Below are 26,495 nucleotides of genomic sequence, written 5' to 3' on the forward strand. Positions count from 1 at the left end.
CTTGTGTAAAAACATAGCAAATATAGATACTGATTGTGATTGAATTAAAGTCTGACAGACCTGCAGTCTTCAAGAACATGTGATTGACCACTACTTACCTTTGGTATATTACATACAGAATATGCTTCAAGTACTGTTTAAATGAAGAGAAATCTCCCAGTGTACAACGGTGTTATATTTAATACAAATCCTCTAGGGTAGAGGCTAAGCAATTGGATCACTATCAAGAACAGAATGTTTTTAGTTTTGATGAATGTTCTGACCAAGTGTAGGATCTCAAATGAAACCCAAGATATTGGATAGGACTGACCAGCAAAAAAAAATGAATTCTCTATCAAAACCAGGAATTAATTAAGTGAATGAATAAGAAATAGCTTTAAAGATTAAGGATTTCATTTAAAAAGACTTCTTACTAATAGGCACAATGCAATTGATAGTTTCCATACATTAATTATCCTTCTATGTAGTTATGCCAAATAACTAAATGGTCTTGTGATTTTGAAAATGCTACTGGTTATACTCTTGTCATAATCAGAAGCTATACTATTTTCCTATTAAATTCTATACACATTGTTTGTAACCATAATACTAAGTGTGTTTTCCAATTATTTAAGGATTTGTTCTTCACTTTGATTTACCATTGTGTCTCATCTTTTCTGTTGATTTACAGTTGTCAGAGTTGAACTACAAAGCAGCTAGGACATCATGATAAATGAGAATATGCATGCAATAAATAGCAGACTAAAATGATGCATCTGTTTTAGAGATCTACTCTACCACTTGGCTAGTTTCATTTCCTGAGTAAATAACTATAATTTTCTTATTATAAACCTTACTGAACTCATGTTCAGGCAGCTGTGAATTTCTAGAGTTGCTCCACTGAGGGATGGTTTATTAACCATTTAATATGCCTTCTGTACTAAATTTCTATGGCCATAGAAAAAGTTCTAACGACACAACTATTACTATAATGTTCAAGTTTTAAAACTCAATTCTGAAGGCAGTCACGTGAGTTTGCTGTTCTAAAATTGTTAACATTTGTCCTTAGCTTGATTTTGAATTATATAGGTTATCTTTAAATATTCACTAATTTTTCTGAATAATAAAATTTAAGGTTAATCTAGTTTGTATACAGTATTCTTATATACTCCCATCTGTAATGTGGAATTGATAGGTAAATGAAAACAGGATAGCATTTAAAAATGGTACATATGTGTTATACTCCTACTTATGAATGCTGCCCAAAAGATTGGAGTGGGTCTTCTTTTTTTTCTAACTTGTAATTTTTTTTCATGTAAGAAAATGTGTATGCAGATATTCATGTATGTGTTATATCTCAGGTGCTTGCATCCTATTAGAAAACTGAATTTGAATAAAATTATTAAGTACTTATTAAATATGTTTGCAATTATGACAAATTTCATGTACCATGCAGATAGTATGCAAGCCAAGAGCATCTTTATTATGAACACCAGAGGATTTTAGAAATAATTTATGCCTTCAATTAGTGACTTATGTGTGTTAATAGTTCAATTTCCTCTTCATACTAATTTCCATCAATTGTCACACTTATTCAAAGATTTAATCAGGAAGAGTCCAGTCATCCTAGTACTCTGCTTTTCCTCATGATGTATTTTAGTCATTCTCACAGATCAACACTAATGAACAATTATCGTTCTCTACAATCTGAAATACAGCAAAGTTGGCTGAAAATGAAACATCTGATATAGAACTATACATACCCATTTCAAAAGACCAAAATAGGTAGATGGCCTCATATTGCTTGAGCTACTAATTAAGTCAACTTACTTCAGAAACAATGTGGGATATCATACCAAAATTCAAAGTAACATGTTGTATGCGGATTACAAATGTTTAACTAGCAATCAAATTGATTTCAAAAGCTTTTAAATGTAATTTTATTTTATTAGAAATATATGCCTTCTAAAATTTTTACCTAATTTTTTATATCCTTTATTATTCTAGGAAAATAGGTATGTCATATTAAGTGATTGGTTTCACTGAAAATTAAAGATTATTTTAATCAACTTGAAATTCTTCTTTCTAAGGAGAGATCATTACCAACACCAAGGAAATACAAACAATTTTAAAAACATATTATGAACAGCTATATGCCAATAAATTAGGCAATCTAGAAGAAATGGATGCATTTCTAGAAAACCACAAACTGCCAAAACTGGAACTGGAAGATATAGAAAAACTGAACAGGCCAATAACCAGGAAGGAAATTGAAGCAGTCATCAAAAACCTTCCAAGACACAAAAGTCCAGGGCCAGATGGCTTCCCTGGGGAATTCTATCAAACATTTAAAGAAGAAACCATACCTATACTACTAAAGCTGTTTGGAAAGATAGAAAGAGATGGAGTACTTCCAAACTCGTTCTATGAGGCCAGCATCACCTTAATTCCAAAACCAGACAAAGACCCCACCAAAAAGGAGAATTATGCACCAATATCCCTGATGAACATGGATGCAAAAATTTTCAACAAGATACTAGCCAATAGGATACAACAGTACATTAAGAAGATTATTCACCATAATCAAGTAGGATTTATCCCCAGGATGCAAGGCTGGTTCAACACTTGTAAAACAATCAATGTGATTCATCATATCAGCAAGTGAAAAAACAAGAACCATATGATCCTTTCAATAGATGCAGAGAAAGCATTTGACAAAATACAGCATCCATTCCTGTTCAAAACTCTTCAGAGTGTAGGGATAGAGGGAACATTCCTCAGCATCTTAAAAGCCATCTACGAAAAGCCCACAGCAAATATCATTCTCAATGGGGAAGCACTGGGAACCTTTCCCCTAAGATCAGGAACAAAACAGGGATGTCCACTCTCACCACTGCTATTCAACATTGTACTAGAAGTCCTAGCCTCAGCAATCAGACAACAAAAAGATATAAAAGGTATTCAAATTGGCAAAGAAGAAGTCAAACTCTCCCTCTTTGCCGATGACATGATACTCTACATAGTAAACCCAAAAGACTCCACCCCATGATTGCTAGAACTCATACAGCAATTTGGCAGTGTGGCAGGATACAAAATCAATGCCCAGAAATCAGTGGCATTTCTATACACTAACAATGAGACTGGAGAAAGAGAAATTAAGGAGTCAATGCCATTTACGTTTGCACCCAGAAGCATAAGATACCTAGGAATAAACCTCACCAAAGAGGTAAAGGATCTATACCCTAAAAACTACAGAACGCTTCTGAAAGAAATTGAGGAAGACACAAAGAGATGGAAAAATATCCCATGCTCATGGATTGGAAGAATTAATATTGTGAAAATGTCAATGTTACCCAGGGCAATTTACACATTTAATGCAATCCCTATCAAAATACCATGGACTTTCTTCAGAGAGTTGAAACAAATTTTATTTTAAGATTTGTGTGGAATCAGAAAAGACCCCGAATAGCCAGGGGAATTTTAAAAAAGAAAACCATAGTTGGGGGCATCACAATGCTAGATTTCAGGTTGTACTACAAAGCTGTGATCATCAAGACAGTGTGGTACTGGCATAAAAACAGACACATAGATCAATGGAACAGAATAGAGAAACCAGAAGTGGACCCTCAAATTTATGGTTAACTAATATTCGACAAAGGAGGAAAGACTATCCACTGGAAGAAAGACAGTCTCTTCAATAAATGGTGCTGGGAAAATTGGAGAGCCACATGCAGAAGAATGAAACTAGACCACTCTCTTGCACCATACACAAAGAGAAACTCAAAATGGATGAAAGATCTAAATGTGAGACAGGAATCCATCAAAATCCTAGAGGAGAACACAGGCAACACCCTTTTTGAACTCGGCCACAGTAACTTCTTGCAAGATACATCCACGAAGGCAAAAGAAACAAAAGCAAAAATGAACTATTGGGACTTCATCAAGATAAGAAGCTTTTGCCCAGCAAAGGATACAGTCAACAAAACTCAAAGACAACCTACAGAATGGGAGAAGATATTTGCAAATGACGTATCAGATAAAGGGCTAGTTTCCAAGATCTATAAAGAACTTATTAAAGTCCACAGCAAAGAAACAAACAATCCAATCATGAAATGGGCAAAAGACATGAACAGAAATCTCACTGAGGAAGACATAGACATGGCCAACACGCACATGAGAAAATGCTCTGCATCACTCTCTGCAAATCAAAACCACAATGAGATACCACCTCACTCCAGTGAGAACGGGGAAAATTAACAAGGCAGGAAACCACAAATGTTGGAGAGGATGTGGAGAAAAGGGAACCCTCTTGCACTGTTGGTGGGAATGTGAACTGGTGCAGCCACTCTGGAAAACTGTGTGGAGGTTCCTCAAAGAGTTAAAAATAGACCTGCCCTACGACCCAGCAATTACACTGCTGGGGATTTACCCCAAAGATACAGATGCAGTGAAACGCTGGGACACCTGCACCCCAATGTTTATAGCAGCAATGGCCACGATAGCCAAACTGTGGAAGGAGCCTCGGTGTCCATAGAAAGATGAATGGATAAAGAAGATGTGGTTTATGTATACAATGGAATATCACTCAGCCATTAGAAACAACAAATACCCGCCATTTGCTTCGACATGGATGGAACTGGAGGGTATTATGCTGAGTGAAATAAATCAATCGGAGAAGGAAAAACATATGGTCTCATTCCTTTGGGGGAATATAAAAAATAGTGAAAGGGAGTAAAGGGGAAAGGAGAAAAAATAAGTAGGAAATATCAGAAAGGAAGACAGAACATGAAAGACTCCTAACTCTGGGAAACGAACTAGGGGTGGTGGAAGGGGAGGTGGGCGGGGGGTCGGGGTGACAGGGTGGCGGGCACTTGACGGGATGAGCACTGGGTGTTATTCTGTATGTTGACAAACTGAACACCAATAAAAATAAATTTATTTAAAAAAAGGAAATTCTTCTTTCTAAAAGCAATATACATATCGAAGCAACCTTCAGGGACATAATACACTATAAACAAATCCTATTCCACAGTTTACTGTGGAAAATTATTTCTTCTAGGCTAATTTTGTACACTAAATTTAGTTATTGTAAAAGTGCACAATTACATATTTATTGTACAATATATTGATAGATTTAAGTGAAAATAAGTATACATGTATACTTTAGAAACAATTGCATATCATAGCTAAATTAATTACTTATTTGATCTTTTGAATCATTTTAAAATAAACATCTCAAAACTCATTTACATAACATATCACAGTTCCTTATTTATTTTATTCTAAGTAATTAAAAAACATTTTATCTTTGAGGTTTTGAAAAATATGTTAGATTAATAGGTTAGAAAACATCTGAGATTTTTTTTTAAATAAAAGTAATTCAACTTGTTGGAATTCAGTTTTTCAAAAACACTTTTAAACATCTTTTAAAAAAAAAAAAAAAATCTTTTTTCCCCAGGGTCCCTGCACTTCAGTTTTCTATTTACGTAACTGGGCTGTTTACATCAATTGCACGAAATAAAAATAAATATGTTGTATCCTTTTTTTTAAATTTTTATTTATTTATGATAGTCACAGAGAGAGAGAGAGAGAGGCAGAGACACAGGCAGAGGGAGAAGCAGGCTCCTTGCACCGGGAGCCCGATGTGGGATTTGATCCCAGGTCTCCAGGATCGCGCCCTGGGCCAAAGGCAGGCGCCAAACCGCTGCGCCACCCAGGGATCCCAATATGTTGTATCCTAAAAACGAAACTAAACAATATGGAAGCCCCTTAACGTTTATCATAAGTTGAAAATATAAGAATAAATATACTCATAATCTGAATAATAACCTCTGGATGACTATGACTTCTAAGTGGTTTTCCTCCTATTTTTACCAATCATATTGAGGAACAATCATATCCTCCTAAGAAAGGGCTGATTGTCCTTTGCCATAGCAACAAGTGACTACCAGAACCAAGTTTTTAAATATTCCATCAAATAAATAAAAACTCATTCTGTCACCAAACCTCTGAAAAGCCAGCCAATCAGTGACAAGCAGCTGTTTCTAAAGTCAGCGAACTAGCAGCAGCCTCACCGAAGTGCATGTATTTACACAAGTCATTAGTGATAGTCTTATGCAAATAACCATTTTTGTAGCTTAAAAAAAAAAAAAGATCAACCAATCCCTAAATTCTACTCCTACTTCTGAAAGTCCATCAATCCTTGAACACCCAATTCCCAAACCCCTAGGCAAAATTAGGTCTCTGCTTTCTCAGAAAAACTGTGCCTTAAGAGTATTAACTCTGCCTGGGACAGTTGGGTGGCTCAGTCAGTTAAACAATCAACACTTGATTTTGTCTTAGGTCATGATCTCAGGGTTATGAGATCAAGTCCCATGTCAGACTCCTTGCTGGCTATGGAGACTATTTAGGATTTTCTCTCTGCCCCTCCCACCTTAAAAAAAAAAAAAAAAAAAGAGTTCAACTTTGCTTGATTTAGCAAGCAGTGAGTACATTTAGATTTTGTTAGATATTGAATGATTGTCTTTCTTACACCATAATTAAGATAGGTCAATGTGAAAAGCAGTAGCATTATCCTCTTTAGAGATGAATAAAAGCTTAAATAAGTAAAGGCATTTCTTTTTCTCAATTAACAAGGAGGAGGAACCAGTAGGGATCAACAAAGTAATCAAAGGCTCAGGTATCATTGCTCACATCTTAGGGGGAAAAACAAAAAGGAAAACAGATTTGGGTCAGGTGGCTAACAGTGACTACAACGATAGTATAGCAGTTAAGAGTTCCGTTTCTGTAATTACTTCCTCTGGGTTAGATTTTTTGTTCTGCAACTTATTAGTGGCATGATATTGGATAAATTATTTAACCTCCCCCTAAACCTTAGTTTTGTCTGTCTTTTCTCTGTCTCTACAGAGTACTGCAGTAGGAATAAAATTATATAATACCCACAAGGTAAAATAGTAACTGAGTAAAATATCAGTAACATTATTACTATATAAATGTACATATATGTTCACTGCAATTGGTTTTTCATGAAAAGTAGCATCACAGGTAATATTAACTTTGGTGAGTTTTCTACACAGAAAAGATAGAAGAGCAAACTAGGTATATTGTTGCCCTGCCAAAATTGACTTAACAATTTTTAAAAAGCAGAAAAAAATTGCACCAGATGATGTTGATAAAAAGTAAGAATAAGATTGTTTGCATTTTAATTTTAGCTGTCTTTGACTTTAAGCTGCATGTTTTCATTTTTAAAGAAATCTAGTCTAAACATGGTGAAAATTATTGACTAGTCTAACTTCCAACACACACACACACACACACACACACACACACACACACATTTGATGAAAGTTCATGAACCTTGGCAAAACTTTTGTTGAACCTCCCTGAGTTTCAGGTTTATTTGAAACTGGAACCAGGTGAGTCTCAGATTTTGTTATGAATGTTTCACAAAGTTCTAAAAAAACATGATTTACGCAACAAGTAGGATTTGATCCCTACCTATTGCTGTCTCCTTCAAAATTTCTCAGAGCTTAAAAAAAAAATTTCTCAGAGCTTATGTCTGACTTTTTATGCTTTATACAGTAATTTTCAGGCTAAATTCTCCTTTATATTTTTAAAGTTTATTGTCAGGAACAGAGATAATACATTCTTATTCAGTAAGAAAAATACCTTTCCATGGTAAGATTTTTCATTGATAACTCCCAGAAATTCACTCTTTCTTGGAGAAGGGTATAATTGCACAGGGATTTCTTCCTCATAAATAAACTTAGATGCAAGTATAGTTTTGCTTACTGCTTTTTCAGTTTTCCAATGTACACATATTAATCTCAAATTGGTGAGCTTCAGTTGAATAGTTACTTCTTACATATGTTCTATACATAATGATCTCAATGTTCTATACTGACGTGTCATTTCTTGTTTTAATACATACCAAAAAAATAGTAACAAAAATGACATGATATATATTCTAATTTGTTCAGTACTATTGTTATATATGACCCAAGCCAAAACATTTATTTATTTTTATACTAATTCGTCTTTTTATATCAGTGAAAACAAATCAGTGACAAAATTCCTGTGAATACAGATTTCATAATTATATCAAGTGGGCACTGAAATGTTAATGGGTTATAAAATTCCCCTTTTCTAGGTAATAGGGCATAGAGAAGACAGCATGCTAAGTAATTTGTCATTGATTCAATGGGTACTTCTACCATTGTAAAATGCATGGTGAATAAGACAGATCATGTAAAGGCCCTTGAAAGGCCTGCAGTGTAACATATATGTAAGAAAATAGATCAGTGAGGGCAAAATTGTATAATATAAATTCAATTAAATACTAAGAAAAAATCATCCAAAAGCAAGAAGAAACTTTTTTACTTGTTCTCTGTCTTATTACAAGTGTGTGCCTGTATTCATTTATTTATTTCTTAAATGATACTTTCTATAGCTTTGTACTGAAAGAAATAATGATAGAAAAATTATCAAAAACATGAAGCTCAATGAAGTCCCAGATGGTGAACATTCCCATGTAACAAGAAGTAAGATACAAATAGAATCCTATCAGTATGTTAAAATGTCTTGAGCTCCCTTCTAATCACTACCCATCCCACGTTTGAAGGGTAACAACTGATCTAATGAAACAGATTTGTTTTATGTGGTTTTTGAAATGTACATATGTAAAAATCATACAGCACAGACTCTTCTTGCATCTTACTTCTTTCACTTAACCATTACATTTTTAAAGTTCATTGATCTTTGAAATAGAAGTTATTTTCTTACTTTCACTGGTGTATAAAATTCCACAATTTCTTTATCTATCCTATTGTTCATACACATTTTGGCTATCTCTAATACAAATTCTTATGAATTTCTATTGTGTATGTATAGAGAGTAGAACTGCTGTGTCATAAGATATGCATATATTCAGCTTAGAGAATACTGCTGTACAATGGATTGATTAAAGTAGTTTTTACCAATTTACACTTCCACAATTTACACTAAGTGTAAATTTACCAATTTACACTTCCACTAACCTATTATTCTATGTTCTTTCTTTTCATCTAAGCTTGTCTTATAGGTACCTAGTAATAGCTTACCATTTTTAATTCGAGCCCCCTTTCATGTTTGTTGGGCAAAGACTGTGCCTTGTTTTATTAGATTGGTTGTCCTTTAAAATTATTTTAGGAGAACTTCACATATTCTGAATATGAGTCCTTTGCCAGAAATATGAATTGCCAATATCTCCTTATTCTATGTGATTTGCCACTTCACTCTCTTAATGTCATTTTCTGATAATTGAAAGTATTTGATTTTATTTTAAGGTAGTCTAAGTAATTATTTCCTTTTTTAGAAAACAGTATTTTTGGGATCCCTGGGTGGCGCAGTGGTTTGGCACCTGCCTTTGGCCCAGGGCGCGATCCTGGAGACCCGGGATCGAATCCCACATCGGGCTCCCGGTGCATGGAGCCTGCTTCTCCCTCTGCCTATGTCTCTGCCTCTCTCTCTGTGACTATCATAAATAAATAAAAAAATAAATAAATTAAAAAAAAAAAGAAAGAAAACAATATTTTCTCTTCTAGCAAGCTTTCTATATCCTATTTATTTGTTTTGCTTAGGTCAAACAATACACAATGCCCTGATATTTTAAGCATGTCAGCAGCTAGTTTGTGACTTCTAGGCAATTAACAAAAAGACTAAAGTGCATTTAGGAGAGAAATATAATTAACATTGTGTTTTACATATATCAGTGATACTGACTGAAATGGATTTAGGGGTGAGAGCCTTACTGCACGTAGATCACAATGAGAGACTATAATCACTCATGTGAGAGGTAATATGCTTACAAAAGACAGTAGCAGGGAAATGAGAAGTGAAATAATTCCAGAATTTAGACAATTAAATAGAACAACTTGGTGGTGACTAAGGAAAGAGAAAAGAGAAATCATGAATGTTGGCTATCTGCCTTGGGTGATTAGATAGCAATATCATTAACTAAGGATCAGAGACTATTATTTTGATGAGTACATTTGATGAAAATTAGTTTAACTTAAGCTATATTGAGTTTGAAGTGCTTATGGGATGTATATGAAATACAGATCTGGGTTAATTGTTTTTTCTTCTTTCTGTCCCTCTTCATTTTCTTTTTTTTTATAAATTTATTTTTTATTGGTGTTCAATTTGCCAACATACAGAATAACACCCAGTGCTCATCCCGTCAAGTGCCCACCTCAGTGCCTGTCACCCAGTCACCCCCACCCCCCGCCCACCTCCCCTTCCACCACCCCTAGTTCGTTTCCCAGAGTTAGGAGTCTTTCATGTTCCCTCTTCATTTTCTATTTTTTAAAGCATTAACACATAATAAATTGGTAACAAGACCAAAAAACAATAAAAATACATCTGTTTCATTCTTCTACCCATTCATATAATCAAATATGAAACTGAGTGACATCTCACTGACCCAGAATCCTACTGCTTAATTGTCATTCCTGGTGCCCATGTGGCCCACATTTACTTAAGTCTTCTTCATGGATAATCAGATTCAGGATCCTTGATCCAAAAATAAGTCCTGTTTCCACATAGTTTTTGAGGCTCAATAATCAGAAAATCTTGGTAACTTTCATCTACTGGACTGCCTATATCCTCATTCCTTTGTTTCTGGTCTATTCTGTTCCCAGGTCCATCTAGGTCTGTGGCCACTCCATGAATCTGTTCCCATACAGTTCACTGTCAGCCTTGTTCTCATTTTTCTTCTCTGGGGGAAGAGGCTTCTCTCTCTTATGTATAGACCTTTTTGAAGTCATAATTAAGTATTGGCTGATAAATAGATCCTTGAAATTGCCCCTGTCTACTGTTTACAAACCCCCACATTGAGCATTCAATGTCTTTTTTGTGTAACTCATTTCACTAACTTGTTACTTGTTTGGACCCTTTAGGCATTTTGGTTTGCTACGCCAACAAAATAAATGCTTTAAAAAAAAAGGAACACTGTAGCCTAGACTATAAGTTTAGAGAAAACTATCCAGCATAATTAGTATGTGAGTTATTCAGTAACTCCGTTGATGCTGATGCATTGAGCAAAAACTGCTTTCCCAATGAAGCCACACAGGAGGAGTCAGATTCAATTAGTTCTGAAAAAATAGTTATCCTCGAGAGAAACCCTAATTACTCACTGTAATAAAAATAAATATACTTCTTGAACTTGAAAAGGTTCTACAAAAGAGGAACAAAATAAGAGAACTGGAAGAATCTGAATATCCCTGTTTAGGGATATTTTGGTGAAAAGTGTTGAAGGAAATGATAAATAGTTGCTTGTAATTTAGCATTATGACACCTTGGCTAAGATGTTATATAGTAGGTCTTACCATCAAATCTTGGAAGGAAATCAGACCCTAGATTTTCCTATATTTCACATTTCACCTCATTCGACCCCCAACCATACAAAGAGCAAAACGATTTCCTGGGATGTCGGCATCACATATGTTACCACCCAGCTTGACTCGGGTGCTCACATATGGGGCTGCCACAGAACACTGTGCAGCTCATGCCTACCCCACTCTAGATGCACTACTTGCCACCATAAAAATGAGCAGTCAGCAGCCTTGCCAGTGTGAATTAACTCACACTTTTAAGAAACAAAATCAAACGGGCACCTGCATGACTCAGTGGTTGAGTGCCTGCCTTCAGCCCAGGGCATGATCCCGGGATCCTGGGATCGAGTCCCACATCAGTCTCCCTGCTTGGAGCCTGCTTCTCCCTCTGCCTGTGTCTTTGCCTCTCTCTGTGTGTGTCTCTCATGGATAAGTAAATAAAATATTTTTAAAAAATCAAACTCTGAAGAAACAAAATCAAACTCTGAAAATCTTCTACAGGGCTTTCATTTTTATGTCTGAGGATATAATCTGTCATTGGTTATAATATAATAAAGAGACACTTCAGATGAGAGTTTAGGCCACTTTAGCTAGTAATACTCCTTTCTTAATTTCCTACCCCCAGTTTGTACTTCCTTGACTTTAGCATTTTATTCATGTTTCAATTAACAGTCATGAGAACTTAGAAACAGAAAAGCTTATTGCCTCCTCCACTAACCCAAATGACAAGCTCTCATTTGCTTTCTCAAGAAACAGTTTCTCCTGATCTCTGGAAACACTCCCAGCCAATATTCCCTCTGTGTCTCATAACAAAGCCAGCATCGCAGCCCAGGCAGCTATGCTCTCAAAGGTTTTTCAGTAGGTTCAGTCTGGTTGGGAGGCAGTGCCTGCCATCTGACCTTTGTATTGCACATATACACAAGCTAGATGGAGAAACAAGGTGGGCAGAGCTGAGAACTGGGTCACGAGAAGGAAGAGAAAGAGACAAAAACAGAGTCTGGTTTCCAAAGAACCCCAACACTATTTAGTTTGGCTTTCAGACATGGCAACTTAGCAACAGGAAATGTCAGCTTATTAAAGACTTCACATGGCATCATCAGACGACAGCCATCAGACCCCTTGGCAAGGTTCCCAAGATCACACTGAGGGGAGAAAAACAATATGAATGTCTATATTTCCTTTCTGAGAGAGGAGTTTACTAGGCTGGTTCATTTGGCAAGCTGTTAACAGAACTAATTTGATTGCATTGGCAAGGATAAGGGGATGCGTAAGGAGATATCTCAGCTCTTATGCCAGCTTTGAATTCCAATGATTATCCTGTACTCTGTTGACCTGATGTCACTGATGAGATAGAGGTGGCTTGGGTTGGCGATTGCAAAAACATCACCAAAAGAAACCACTGCTGATTAAAGTTGGCCATATGCACGTGTAAAGAAAAAGTCTTTTCTGTCAGAAGCAGGCTAGAGCCAGAGCCACCCTCAGGCCTACTATTTTGGGGGTCAAATTTCAAAAAAGATGCATGCATCATGCTTGTCACAACTGAGAATATACCACTTGTGTTATCATTACACTGTACAACTTTGCTCTTAAAACTACTGGCTAAAGCCCTTCCTATCCTAGATCTTACTTACGTAAAGTTCAGAGACTGTTGAAGTATTTGTTGCATTAATAGAACTTTAGTTTCTTCTTGCCCAAAGGGAAAAGAAGGAGGACACTCACCTCTGGTACTGATTACATGGCACTAGTTATATGTGTTTCATCCCCTGGAAAGGAAGGGAACACTGAAGGAGAGACACACTGAAAGTTCCATGAACATCACTATTGACTCATCTGTGTGCTTTTGTTTCCCTTGGCATATTTAACAGCTTCACTAACCAGTATCTATAGCCTCTGAAGTTTTGTTGCTACTAAAACCCATAGCTAAACATAAAAGAGCAAATAGAAATCAATATACTCTGTCTTCACTAAGATTTTTAGGATATTCCCCAAACAGCTTCTTCACTCATTACAAAATATGCCACTGAAGCAACAGACATGGATTTATTCACAAATGAGGAAGTTGCCTTTGCCTTCAACACCCATGCTGGTATCCTTTATTCTTGGCATCTATCTATCCCTTCTAATCAAGCCATCCTTAAAATGCCAGGTCAGGCAGATTTAGTCACTGAGAAAGCCCAAAGGGATCTGCTAGAGATAGATAGAATAAAAGGGCATCTGTGGCTAAGCAGGGACTCATGACCTCAATTTCATCCCAGATGCTTGCAAAGCTTCTTCATACCTAGTGAACCACAATGAACGGTGGGACAATTGTCAATTTCTCAAAGAAGCTCAACTCTGCAGTCCTTGGTTATTGTTTCCAAAGATATCCTAGATTCTAGACCACACTTGAGAATATGGTCCTTTCCTCCAAGGAAAATATATTTTCTTTATTTTATATATGTTCACCTGTCTCAGGCTACCACCCAGTGCTATAATGATAACTACCACTCTAACTTTCCTCAAATACTCACTACTGCATTCTGTTAGTATAGAATAGGTGATAAGTTAAAGATCTAGGATATATTGAAATAGGTGATTCATTTAATGGCATGAGACACATTAATATTGCTCATTCAACCAACAGTACTTATATAACTCATGCTACATGTGCAAGTCACTATGCACAGCAAGGAAGAAGATAAGAAATGCATGAGTACGTTTCCAGGCATTATTTAAGGGAATACATATATTTTATTTTAACAAGCCAAACTACTTTACTGAAAGTTAAAACTGACACTTATTCTTCATGTGGTGCAATCCATACATGGGTATATAAATCAAGGCTTTTTTATAACTAACAGAAACAATTTCGTGATAATTTCAATCAGAAAAAGTAATTAAAGTACATTGTGTAGCTCACACAACTTCTAGGAAGGTCAGAGAACTAGGTTAAGAGGCTATTTGCATAATCAGAATTGACACCATAATGCAGAACTGTCCAGTAAAGCCATCACTGTTGCTATCACCAAATAGACCCTTGGGTTGTCTTTAGAACTTCAGCTACTATTGGCCCTGGAAACTAAAGAGTTTCCTCTTCCCATAGCAAAATGAATTTTACATGGCACCTATTTCTTTTAGTCATTGATCCTAAATCAAACTTTGGGGTGAGAGTATCTGATTGACAGATCCTAATTCATGTGCACACATCCTAACTGCACATGCAACAGTTCTGTCTTGAAGTTAGAAGAAGGATATTGCCAAAATTTAGAGATAGAGAAAGAATAATTATTTGATTTTTTGACAAATAATTAGTGGCTTTGTTCCAAACATCCAGAGCCCCTGCTGCTATTCTTTTATCAGGGTTTGCAACAAACTCCCTGGAGATCTTTATCACAAACTTATTAGTAACTATTCCTCAAGACATAAATAGCTTCAATTGCCAGAACCAGGTGGGAAAACTTCTCTTGTTCTGAACCTGATTGAAAGTTGGTAGATTTGATACCAATCTAGTAATGGAGCAATCCATCCAAAGGACTATATGTCCCCCCCCCAAAAAAAATCTAAAGATATCATAAAAACGTTATGCTTTTCTTAGTGATCTGAGAATAAGGTGCAGCAACCACACTGCTGTGAAAATCTCAGACTACTGGATCAATATTACTGATTTTTTCATCCTACCTCAGTTTCTAATATGAATGTATGAATCCTCCCTTTATTTAAAATATTTATATCTCATTCATCGTGGATTATCTGGCACTAATGATGTTTTTCTGATTATTGCATTAAAATATTTTCTATCTTGATTACTGAGTTTTTTAGTGCCCCCCCTCCCAAAGTGTACCCTCAAAGAATGCCTCACTAATGCTGGATCTGCTTTGAGCCCATTCTCAGGGATATTCAACTTTCTTTTTTTAATTTAATTTTTAATTTATTTATTTTATTGGAATTCAATTTGCCAACATATAGCATATCACCCAGTGCTCATCCCATCAAGTGCCCCCCTCAGTGCCCATCACCCAGTCACCTCATCCCCCGGCCCACCTCCCCTTCCTCCACCCCTTGTTCATTTCTCAGAGTTCGGAGTCTCTCATGGTCTGTCACCCTCACGGATATTTCCCACTCATTTTTTCTCCTTTCCCCTTTACTCCCTTTCACTATTTTTTGTATTCCCCAAATGAATGAGATCATATAATGTTTGCCCTTCTCCGAATGACTTACTTCACTCAGCATAATCCCCTCCAGTTCCATACACATCGAAGCAAATGGCGGGCATTTGTAGTTTCTAATGGCTGAGTAATATTCCATTGTATATATAGACCACATCTTCTTTATCCATTCATCTTTCAATGGACACCAAGGCTCCTTCCACAGTTTGGCTATTGTGGACATTGTTGCTATAAACATGGGGGTGCAGGTGTCCTGCTGTTTCACTGCATCTGTATCTTTGAGGTAAATCCCCAGCAGTGCAATTGCTGGGTCATAGGGCAGGTCTATTTTTAACTCTTTGAGGAACCTCCACACAGTTTTCCAGAGTGGCTGCACCAGTTCACATTCCCAACAACAGTGCAAGAGGGTCCCCCTTTCTCCACATCCTCTCCAGCATTTGCTGTTTTCTGTCTTGTTCATTTTCACCATTCTCACTGGTGTGAGGTGGTGTCTCATTGTGGTTTTGATTTGTATTTCCCTGATGGCAAGTGATGCGGAGCATTTCCTCATGTGCATGTTGGCCATGTCTGTGCCTTCCTCTGTGAAATTTCTGTTCATGTCTTTTGCCCATTTCATGATTGGATTGTTTGCTTCTTTGTTGTTGAGTTTAATAAGTTCTTTATAGATCTTGGATACTAGCCCTTTATCTGATACGTCATTTGCAAATATCTTCTCCCATTCTGTAGGTTGTCTTTTAGTTTTGTTGACTGTTTCTTTTGCTGTGCAAAAGCTTCTTATATTGATTAAGTACCAATAATTTATTTTTGCTTTTGTTTCCCTTGCCTTCATAGATATATCTTGCAAGAAGTTGCTGTGGCCAAGTTCAAAAAGGGTGTTGCCTGTGTTCTCCTCTAGGATTTTGATGGATTCCTGTCTCGCATTTAGATCTTTCATCCATTTTGAGTTTCTCTTTGTGTATGGTGCAAGAGAGTGGTCTAGTTTCATTCTTCTGCATGTGGCTCTCCAATTTTCCCAGCACCATTTATTGAAGAGACTGTCTTTCTTCCAGTGGATAGTCTTTCCTCCTTTGTCGAATATTAGTTAACCATAAATTTGAGGGTCCACTTCTGGTTTCTCTATTCTGTTCCATTGATCTATGTGTCTGTTTTTATGCCAGTACCACACTGTCTTGATGATCACAGCTTTGTAGTACAACCTGAAATCTAGCATTGTGATGCCCCCAACTATGGTTTTCTTTTTTAAAATTCCCCTGGCTATTCGGGGTCTTTTCTGATTCCACACAAATCTTAAAATAAAATTTGTTTCAACTCTCTGAAGAAAGTCCATGGTATTTTGATAGGGATTGCATTAAATGTGCAAATTGTCCTCAGTAGCATTGACATTTTCACAATATTAATTCTTCCAATCTATGAGCATGGAATATTTTTCCATCTCTTTGTGTCTTCCTCAATTTCTTTCAGAAGTGTTCTGTAGTTTTTAGGGTATAGATCCTTTACCTCTTTGGTGAGGTTTATTCCTAGGTATCTTATGCTTTTGGGTGCAAACGTAAATGGGATTGACTCCTTAATTTCTTTTTCTTCAGTCTCATTGTTAGTGTATAGAAATGCCACTGATTTCTGGGCATTGATTTTGTATCCTGCCACACTGCCGAATTGCTGTATGAGTTCTAACAATTGCTGTATGAGTTCTCCAATCTTGGAGTCTTTTGGGTTTTCTATGTACATTATCATGTCATCTGCAAAGAGGGCGAGTTTGACTTCTTCTTTGCCAATTGAATGCCTTTATTTTTTTCTTTTTGTTGCCTGATTGCTGAGGCTAGGACTTCTATTACTATGTTGAATAGCAGTGGTGAGAGTGGAAATTCCTGCTGTGTTCTAGATCTTAGGAGAAAGGCTCCCAGTGTTTCTCCATTAAGAATGATATTTACTGTGGGCTTTTCGTAGATGGCTTTTAAGATGCTGAGGAATGTGTCCTCTATCCCTACACTCTGAAGAGTTTTGATCAGGAATGGATGCTGTATTTTGTCAAATGCTTCCTCTGCATCTATGGAGAAGATCACATGGTTCTTGTTTTTTCTCTTGTTGATATGATCTATCACATTGATTGCTTTACGAGTGTTGAACCAGCCTTGCATCCCAGGGATAAATCCCACTTGGTCATGGTGAATAATCTTCTTAACGTACTGTTGGATCCTATTGGCTAGTATCTTGTTGAGAACTTTTGCATCTGTGTTCATTGGGGATATTAGTGTATAATTCTCCTTTTTGGTGGGGTTTTTGTCTGGTTTTGGAATTAAGGTGATGCTGGCCTCATAGTGAGTTTGGAAGTATTCTATCTCTATCTTTTGGAACAGCTTTAGTAGAATAAGTATTGTTTCTTCTTTAAATGTTTGATAGAATTCCCCAGGGAAGCCATCTGGCCCTGGACTTTTGTGTCTTGGGAGATTTTTGATGACTGCTTCAATTTCCTCCCTGGTTATTGGCCTGTTCAGGTTTTCTATTTCTTCCTGTTCCAGTTTTGGTAGTTTGTGGTTTTCCAGAAATGCGTCCATTTCTTTTAGATTGCCTAATTTATTGGCATATAGTTGCTCATAATATGTTTTTAAAATAATTTGTATTTCCTTGGTATTGGTGGTGATCTCTCCTTTTCAATTCATGATTTTATTAATTTGAGTCCTTTCTCTTTTGTTTTTAATAAGGCTGGCTAATGGTTTATCTATCTTATTAATTCTTTCAAAGAGCCAACTCCTGGTTTTGTTGATCTGTTCCACAGTTCTTCTGGTCTCTATTTCATTGAGTTCTGCTCGAATCTTTATTAACTCTCTTTTTTCTGCTTGGTGTCGGTTTTATTTGTTCTTTCTCCAGTTCCTTTAGGTGCTAGGTTAGCTTGTGTACTTGAGTTTTTTCCAGTTTTTTGAGGGATGCTTGCACTGGGATGTATTTCCCTCTCAAGACTGCTTTTGGTATATCCTAAAGAATTTTGAACGGTTGTATCTTCATTCTCATTAGTTTTCATGAATCTTTTTAATCCTTCTCTAATTTCCTGGTTGACCCTTTCATCTTTTAGCAGGATGGTCTTTAACCTCCATGTGTTTGAATTTCTTCCAAATTTTTTTCTTGTGATTTAGTTCTAGTTTCAAAGCATTATGGTCTGAAAATATGCAGGGGATAATCCCAATCTTTTGGTAGCGGTTAAGACCTGATTTGTGACCCAGTATGTGGTTTATTCTGGAGAACGTTCCACGTGCACTTGAGAAGAATGTGTATTCAGTTGCGTTTGGATGTAAAGTTCTGTAAATATCTGTGAAATCTATCTGGTCCAGTGTATAATTTAAAGCTCTTGTTTCTTTGGAGATGTTGTGCTTAGAAGATACATAATATACAGAAAGTGCCGTGTTGAAGTCTCCCAGTATAAGTATTATTATTATCTAAGTATGTCTTAACTTTGGTTATTAATTGATTGATATACTTGGCAGCTTATACATTAGGGGCATAAATATTCATGATCGTTAGGTCCTCTTGTTGGATAGATCCTTTAAGTATGATACAGTGTCCCTCTTCATCTCTTACTACAGTCTTTGGGATAAACTTTATCTGATATGAGGATGGCTACTCCAGCTTCCTTTTGAGGACCATTTGAATGGTAAATGGTTCTCCAACCTTTCATTTTCAGGCTGTAAGTATCCTTAGGTCTCAAATGAGTCTCTTATAGACAGCAATAAATGGGTCTTGCTTTTTTATCCAGTGGCCTTTTGATGGGATCAAGCCCATTCACATTCAGAGTTACTACTGAAAGATATGAATTTAGTGCCATCATAATACCTATTCAGTACCTGTTTTTGTGGATCGTTTCTTTGGACTTCCTCTTTCTTTTACAGAGTTCCCCTTAATATTTCTTGCAGATCTGGTTTGGTGGTAACATATTCTTTGTTTCTGCCTATCTTGGAAGCTCTTTATCTCTCCTTCTATTCTGAATGAGAGCCTTGCTGGATAGAGTATTCTTGGCTGCGTGTTCTTCTCTTTTAGGACCCTGAATATATCCTGCCAGCCCTTCCTGGCCTGCCAGGTCTCTGTGGAGAGGTCTGTTGTTAACCTAATACTTTTCCCCAAATAGGTTAGGGATCTCTTGTCTCTTACTGCTTTAAGGATCTTCTCTTTAGGGCAGCCCAGGTGGCTCAGCAGTTTAGCGCTGCCTTCAGCTCAGGACCTGATCCTGGAGACCCGGGATCGAGTCCCACATCGGGCTCCCTGCATGGAGCCTGCTTCTCCCTCTGTCTGTGTCGCTGCCTCTGTGTGTGTGTGTGTGTGTGTGTGTGTCTCATGAATAAATAAATAAATAAATAAATAAATAAAATATTTTTAAAAAATAAAAAGGATCTTCTCTTTATCTTTGGAATTTGCAAGTTTCACTATTAAATGTCGGGGTGTTGAACAGTTTTTATTGATTTTAGGGGTAGATCTCTCTATCTCCTGGATCTGAATGCCTGTTTCCCTCCCCAAGTTAGGGAAGTTCTCAGCTATGATTTCTTCAAATACACTTTCTGGTCCTCTGTCCCTTTCGGTGCCTTCTGGAACCCCAATTAAAAGTAGATTTTTTCTTCTGAGGCTGTCATTTATTTCCCTTAACCTTTCCTCATGGTCTTAATTATTTCTCTTTTCCTCAGCTTCCTTCCTTGCCATCAGCTTGTCTTCTATGTCACTCGTTCTTCTACCTCATTAACCCTCATCGTTAGGACCTCCAGTTTGGATTACATCTCATTTAATTGATTTTTAATTTCAGCCTGATTAGATCTAAATTCTGCAGTCATGAAGTCTCTTGAATCCTTTATGCTTTTTTCCAGAGCCACCAGTAGCTTTATAATTGTGCTTCTGAATTGGCTTTCTGATATTGAATTGTAATCCAAATTCTGTAACTCTGTAGGAGAGAGTGCTATTTCTGATTCTTTCTTTTGTGGTGAGTTCTTCTTTCTAGTCACTTTGCTCAGTGCAGAGTGGCTAAAAACAAGTTGTATGGAAAAAGGAAGGAAAAAAAAAGAGGAAAAAAGGAAAAAAACAAAAACAAAGAACAAAAAATGAAAACAAAAACAAAAACAAAAAAAGGAGGGGTATCCTCTGATTCTATATACTGTAAATCCCTCTACTTCCCCTGGGGCTTTCCAGCGCTGCTTGGTCAAGAATCTGCTCTTTCCCTGTCCTTCCAGCTGGTCTTCTGGGGAAGGAGCTGCTGTGCTGATTCTCAGGTGTGTGTACCTGGAGGAGCTGCCCTGCCCCCTGCGAGGTGCATGGCTCATTGGGAGTTTTTTATCCTGTTGGGCCGCTGTTCCCTGGCAGCCCGACCCTCCGAGGCACAGGGTGACACCAGGAGGAACAACAACAGTGGTAGCAGCCAGCCTTCCAGCCCTGGAGTCAGCTCCCACAGTAACTACCGCAGTCTCCCAGTCCGCACTGGCCTGGATGCTCCCAGGGTCTCGGGAGCGCTGATCTCCACAGCTCAAGGGTGCCCAGTGGCAGGAGCATCCTTGCTGTCCTGTGCCTTCCTGGCCTCCGCCTGTCCCAGGGGAACGCAGGATCCTGGGCTGTGTTCCCTGGTGCCCTGGGATCCGTGGCCTGCCTCAACTTTCCTGTTTCCAGGAGCTCCTTTTATATTAAGGGAGACAAATAGAACATGTAAAGCTCTGGGTAGGATGTGTATATGAAATAGGATAGCAGGGATGGTCTCAGAGAGTAGGTGACATTTGAGGAAAGATGAAAAAGGGAACAGAGACCTAGATTTGTGCATACACAGATCAGTTTGGATCTTAAAGGACTACTCATTGACATGGATTTACGGACCTTGGTGGTCAAGTAATCATTGCCAAATATCTCACAAGGTCACATATTTGGTTTATCATCCAAGTCATGTACCTATTAAGATAAGCTTTCTAGGGGTGCCTGGGTGGCTCAGTCAGTTAAGAAACTGTTCGTTTTGCCTCAGGTTATGATCCTCAGATCCTGGGATCTAGCCCTCACATGGAGCCCTGAGTGGGGCTCTGCCCTCAGCAGGGAGTCTGCTTGAGGATTCTCTTTCTCACCCCCTGGCCCTCCCTCCATTTGTGCTTTCTCTTTCTCTTTCTCTAAAATATTATTTTTTTAAGTTAAGCTTTCCCTTCTTGCCTCAGTAACTAAGGTCTCTGCCCCATTACCTGGTCTCTGACACTTGGTGATTCTGATCTCCCCACTGAAATCTGGTCCCCATTTAATACATTAACTCCCACCAGCACTCTGGCCAACACAAAACACTAAAGCTCATTCACACCTTTAACTACAGTCAATTTCCAGAATGACCTGAGGGTCAAATACAAAGTCAAATCTTAAAGGAGAGGGTTTATGAGCTTATATATCTATAAGCTATATATATATCTATATATGGAAAAGTAACTACCAGATTTTGGAATTAAATATGTATATTTATATATGTACTATTACTTTATCATTAAAGTATTACATTATTACATATATTGCACATGTAATTTTTATAAATATAAAAGTCTGAAGGTTGCATATAGAAAGGGATTATCAAGAAACTAGACCAAATACGGAAAAAGATAATTTTAGACTGAGCTGAGTTTATCAATACACACATGCATTAACCAGTGACTGAATTCAATGTGCAAGCTCAAGCAGCTGGGAGTGCTTCTAACTTGTTGGCCTGGCTGTTTTTGCTGAACCTGGACTCAACAGTGATCTGAACTACAAAAAAAAAAAAAAAAAAGATGTCAAAAATTCCTTAGAACAGTGTGAAGAAAGAATCTACACATTTAGGGAACTCTACCCATTAGACTATATTTATCACATGTAATTTATCCACCAACCCTTAGCCTTTCCCTTCAAGAAGCTTGGTTGTCAAGACACCAAGAAATAGCTTTGTGAGAAACATACTGTTATTTTATTAAATGTATATTTATTCATGTGGATATTTTCAACACATGCTGAAATAAAATTACTATTGCCTGAAGAACATCCTTGTTCCCAAAGTTATAACCAATTAATATCAGAAACTAGACATAAGTATCATACGGCAGGATTTGCCCCAGTTTATAACTGATGTGAAAAAATCAATATGGAAAATTAACTTTCTTGCTTTAAGGATTGGTGAAGTTTCTCCTAATAATATTTATGTATCTGAATGTTTTCACTATAAGACAAAAAGCTTATTTATTTTTATTTTGCAAAATATTATAAGTTGAACGATTCCCATTCCAATGAGTATGACTGTTTTTCCAAGACCTCAGAAGAAGGTAATAGCTAACTAAATAACCCACCTCCATCTCTAGGAAAACAATATCTGTTTTGCAGGACAAATACTTAAACACTAAAATAAATTCTAAATGAATATTTGAGAGCCATAATAAAATAAAGCCAAAAAAAAATGTGTTTCTGATAGATATAAGTTTCTTGACATGGTCTTAAAACATGTAAGGCTTTTCACTTCCACTCCATCTGCTTCAAGAGTTTACTACTGGAATGCCCAATTAACACATTAATACTCCAGAGGTCACCACTCCAAAAGCTGAGGCCAGACTCTCAGACTACATATGGGTTACCTGGATCTAAAGTCCTCATCATCTTCAAGGCTCCTCCCACAATTCTGAATTATATGCATACCAGATTAATGTTGGTTTTTACCTTTTCACTTTCTCTAATGCATTATCTCATTTCTCCTATTATTCACAATATTTTTATTTTTTTAATCTTTTTTTTAAATTTTTATTTATTGGGATCCCTGGGTGGCGCAGCGGTTTAGCGCCTGCCTTTGGCCCAGGGCGCGATCCTGGAGACCCGGGATCGAATCCCACGTCGGGCTCTCGGTGCATGGAGCCTGCTTCTCCCTCTGCCTATGTCTCTGCCTCTCTCTCTCACTGTGTGCCTATCATAAATAAATAAATTTTTATTTATTTATGATAGTCACAGAGAGAGAGAGAGAGAGGCGCAGAGGCAGAAGCAGGCTCCATGCACCGGGAGCCCGACGTGGGATTCGATCCCGAGTCTCCAGGATGGCGCCCTGGGCCAAAGGCAGGCGCTAAACCTCTGCGCCACCCAGGGATCCCTCACAACAATATTTTTAGATCAGTTTTTTGCTACTTCTTTCCACAGGCATAATCACTACTCAGTGTGGCATGATTTCCCTATCCCTTTGACTATTAAAGGAGATTTCTACAGAGTATGTTATGCTTATTCTTTTCCTCTTGTTCAGAATTATCTTTTCCAAATGTATTTCCCATCACCACGTCCCTGCAACTTACCTTGAAGTTAATAGTTACGTTTCATTGCTTGGCAATTACATTAAACCCCTCTGCCAATCTTTTAAGGAAATTCAAATAACGTATTCTCTTTCTTCTTTAATATGGCTTCTTGCTTTAAGGAAACGAGCCTCTCGGAGAAGGACTCCTGGCAGACCTGCCCAGAGAAGAAGCCCCAGTCTGCCAGGAGGGCACTTCCAGGTCCTAAAAACACCACCCCTGCCAGTCAGTCCTCGGAAGTCTCGGAGGGGCCTTGTCCCTAACTCTCCAGAAGGAAGAGGCCAGCGGCCTGTTCAATGGCCGAGTCGTTCCGAAGTAGCCTACACGGCTGGAATTTGACTTTAGATGATGCCACCGGCACAAAGAAATGGGGAAAAGACCCGGCCTCAGACCTCCGTCAAAGAGACTGAAGACGAGGCAGGGAAGCCCACCTCCATCCCCCCCCACTCCCCCCGTGTCCTCCCCCGCCCCAGCCGCGCCTCAGGCGGGCCTTCCAACCCCGACTAGGTCAACGCTAACCGGCGGGAGGTGGCACGGAGCCGCCTCCCCCTCCCTCGCCTCAGGTTGCTCTAGCCGGGCCGGCCAGGCCTGCGGGTCAAGCCCCGGGCACCGGGCCCGCTGCCACAAAGGACTCACCTCCCCGCCAGAGGACGGCAGCCTGCGGTGCGGGCGGCGCAGGCGCTGAAGGAGCCGCGGGTGACAAGGGAACCGCCGACTCCCGGCGCATGCGCTCCTGGCTCCCGGGCTCCCGCCGGCGCCCGGGTCCCCTCAGCCGGGCCTGCACCAGCCTCAGACCTGAGAGAGGAGGGAGGACTTCCGGGACCCCAGGTTCCGGGAACAGGGCCGACGTGCTTCATCTGAAGCAATGCAGGACTTCCTCTTTATTTATTTTTTTTAATCTTCTCTAATTCTTCATTTTCAGGATCACTGGAGTTACTATTTAATTTTTATCATAAGTAGCTGTAGTTTTTTTTTAAAATAATAAATTTATTTTTTATTGGTGTTCAATTTGCCAACATACAGAATAACACCCAGTGCTCATCCCGTCAAGTGCCCCCCTCAGTGCCCGTCACCCAGGCACCCCCACCCCCGCCCTCCTCCCCTTCCACCACCCCTAGTTCGTTTCCCAGAGTTAGGAGTCTTCATGTTCTGTCTCCCTTTCTGATATTTCCTACCCATTTCTTCTCCCTTCCCCTCTATTCCCTTTCACTATTATTTATATTCCCCAAATGAATGAGAACATACACTGTTTGTCCTTCTCGGATTGACTTACTTCACTCAGCATAATACCCTCCAGTTCCATCCACGTTGAAGCAAATGGTGGATGTTTCTCGTTTCTAATGCCTGAGGAATATTCCATTGTATACATAGACCACAGCTTCTTTATCCATTCATCTTTCAATGGACTTCATCTTTAAAAAGCCGGCCCTGGGCAGCCCCAGTGGCCCCGCCGTTTAGCGCCAGCCTGGGGTGTGATCCTGGAGTCCCGGGATCAAGTCCCATGTCGGGCTCCCTGCATGGAACCTGCTTCTCCCTCTGCCTGTGTCTCTGCCTCTCTCTCTCTCTCTCTCTCTCTCTCTCTCTCCTCTCTGTGTCTGTCATGAATAAATAAATAAAATCTTTAAAAATTAAAAAAAAATTAAAAGCCGGCCCTGAAGAAACATCCCACATACCTCAAGTCCAGCTGCTCCTGAAGGACTGCCCTCAGACACTGGTGGATGCCCCTGAGACAGTGTATGGGATGTGGATGCACCTGCCCCGAAGTCCAGGAGTCGGCCTGAGGCGAGGCTGGAGGAGGTTGGCCACCTGCGAGCCCCAGGGGTTTGCTGTGCTGCATCCACTTTGATGTGTTCTCGCCCGGGGACCTGCTGCTGCCCATGTGGCCCATGGTGGGCTCGTGGACATGCTGCAGCACACCAGGAGGACCGGGAGCCTGCCACACGAGGGACACAGAAGGAGAGCCTGTGCTGAACAGCAGGGTGACGGGTCTGTGTAAAGTGCCTGTGGATGGGAAAGATCATGGACGTGGACAGGTTTGGGGGGATTGTGTACCAGGCAAGGAAGGAGGCCCAGAGACAGAAGGAACTTGCCAAAACAGAGATCCAGAAGATGCTGAAAGAAAAGGACCAACTTACAGCAGACCTGAACTCCATGGAAAAATCTTTTTCCGACCTCTCAGAGGTGTTTGAACAACTAAAGGAGTTGATCAAAGGCTACTCAGTAATGAATGCTTCCTAACCAATGAAGGATTGCCAAAGTACACTGATTACATTGTAAGAATTGAAAAGGCAGGCCAGAGATACCAAGCACCTGAAAGTCCGTGCAGAAAAGGAAGACAAACCGGCAGATGAGAAGATCAGCCGCATCCAGAGCAAGGCCCAAATAGAGTCCTTGGCCTTCCAGGAGTGCCCAAGGAAGGAGCAGGTGTACATCCACTTGCTGGAGAAAGCCACTGAGCAGAAGACATTTTTTTTTTTGTTTTATTTATTTATTTGAAGGGGGTGTGGCAGAGGGAAAGAGACTCTGTAGCAGACTCCTCCCTGAGCAGGTGGGGTCTCTATCCCACGACCCTGAGATCATGACCTGAGTCAAAACCAAGAGTTGGGTGCTCAACCCTCTGGAGCCACTTCTGAGCAATATAAGAATGCAATGTAAGAAAATAATGAACTGACCAGAATCAGTTGATGACCTCATTTCCAAAATGGAGATGATCTGAGATAGAA

General features: G+C 38.8%; 1 long non-coding RNA gene across 3 annotated transcripts in view; it reads right to left on the minus strand.

The window, feature by feature from the left end:
• Window positions 1-24,504, minus strand: part of LOC144291531 (uncharacterized) — a 57,724-nt gene extending 33,220 nt beyond the window's left edge. Inside the window, exons 1-3 of one of the 3 annotated variants that reach the window (XR_013358856.1) lie at window positions 24,409-24,504; window positions 23,776-23,929; window positions 22,114-22,222 (exon numbers count right to left, since the gene is read on the minus strand). This is a non-coding gene — a long non-coding RNA (uncharacterized LOC144291531). Of the gene's footprint in view, window positions 1-22,113; window positions 22,223-23,775; window positions 24,193-24,408 lie in introns of those variants that run through there. The other 2 variants (XR_013358857.1, XR_013358855.1) reach the window with 2 other exon arrangements.
• Window positions 24,505-26,495: the final 1,991 nt, after the last annotated feature.

The sequence above is a fragment of the Canis aureus genome, chromosome 20 (genome assembly GCF_053574225.1).
Source record: "Canis aureus isolate CA01 chromosome 20, VMU_Caureus_v.1.0, whole genome shotgun sequence".
NCBI lineage: Eukaryota > Metazoa > Chordata > Mammalia > Carnivora > Canidae > Canis > Canis aureus.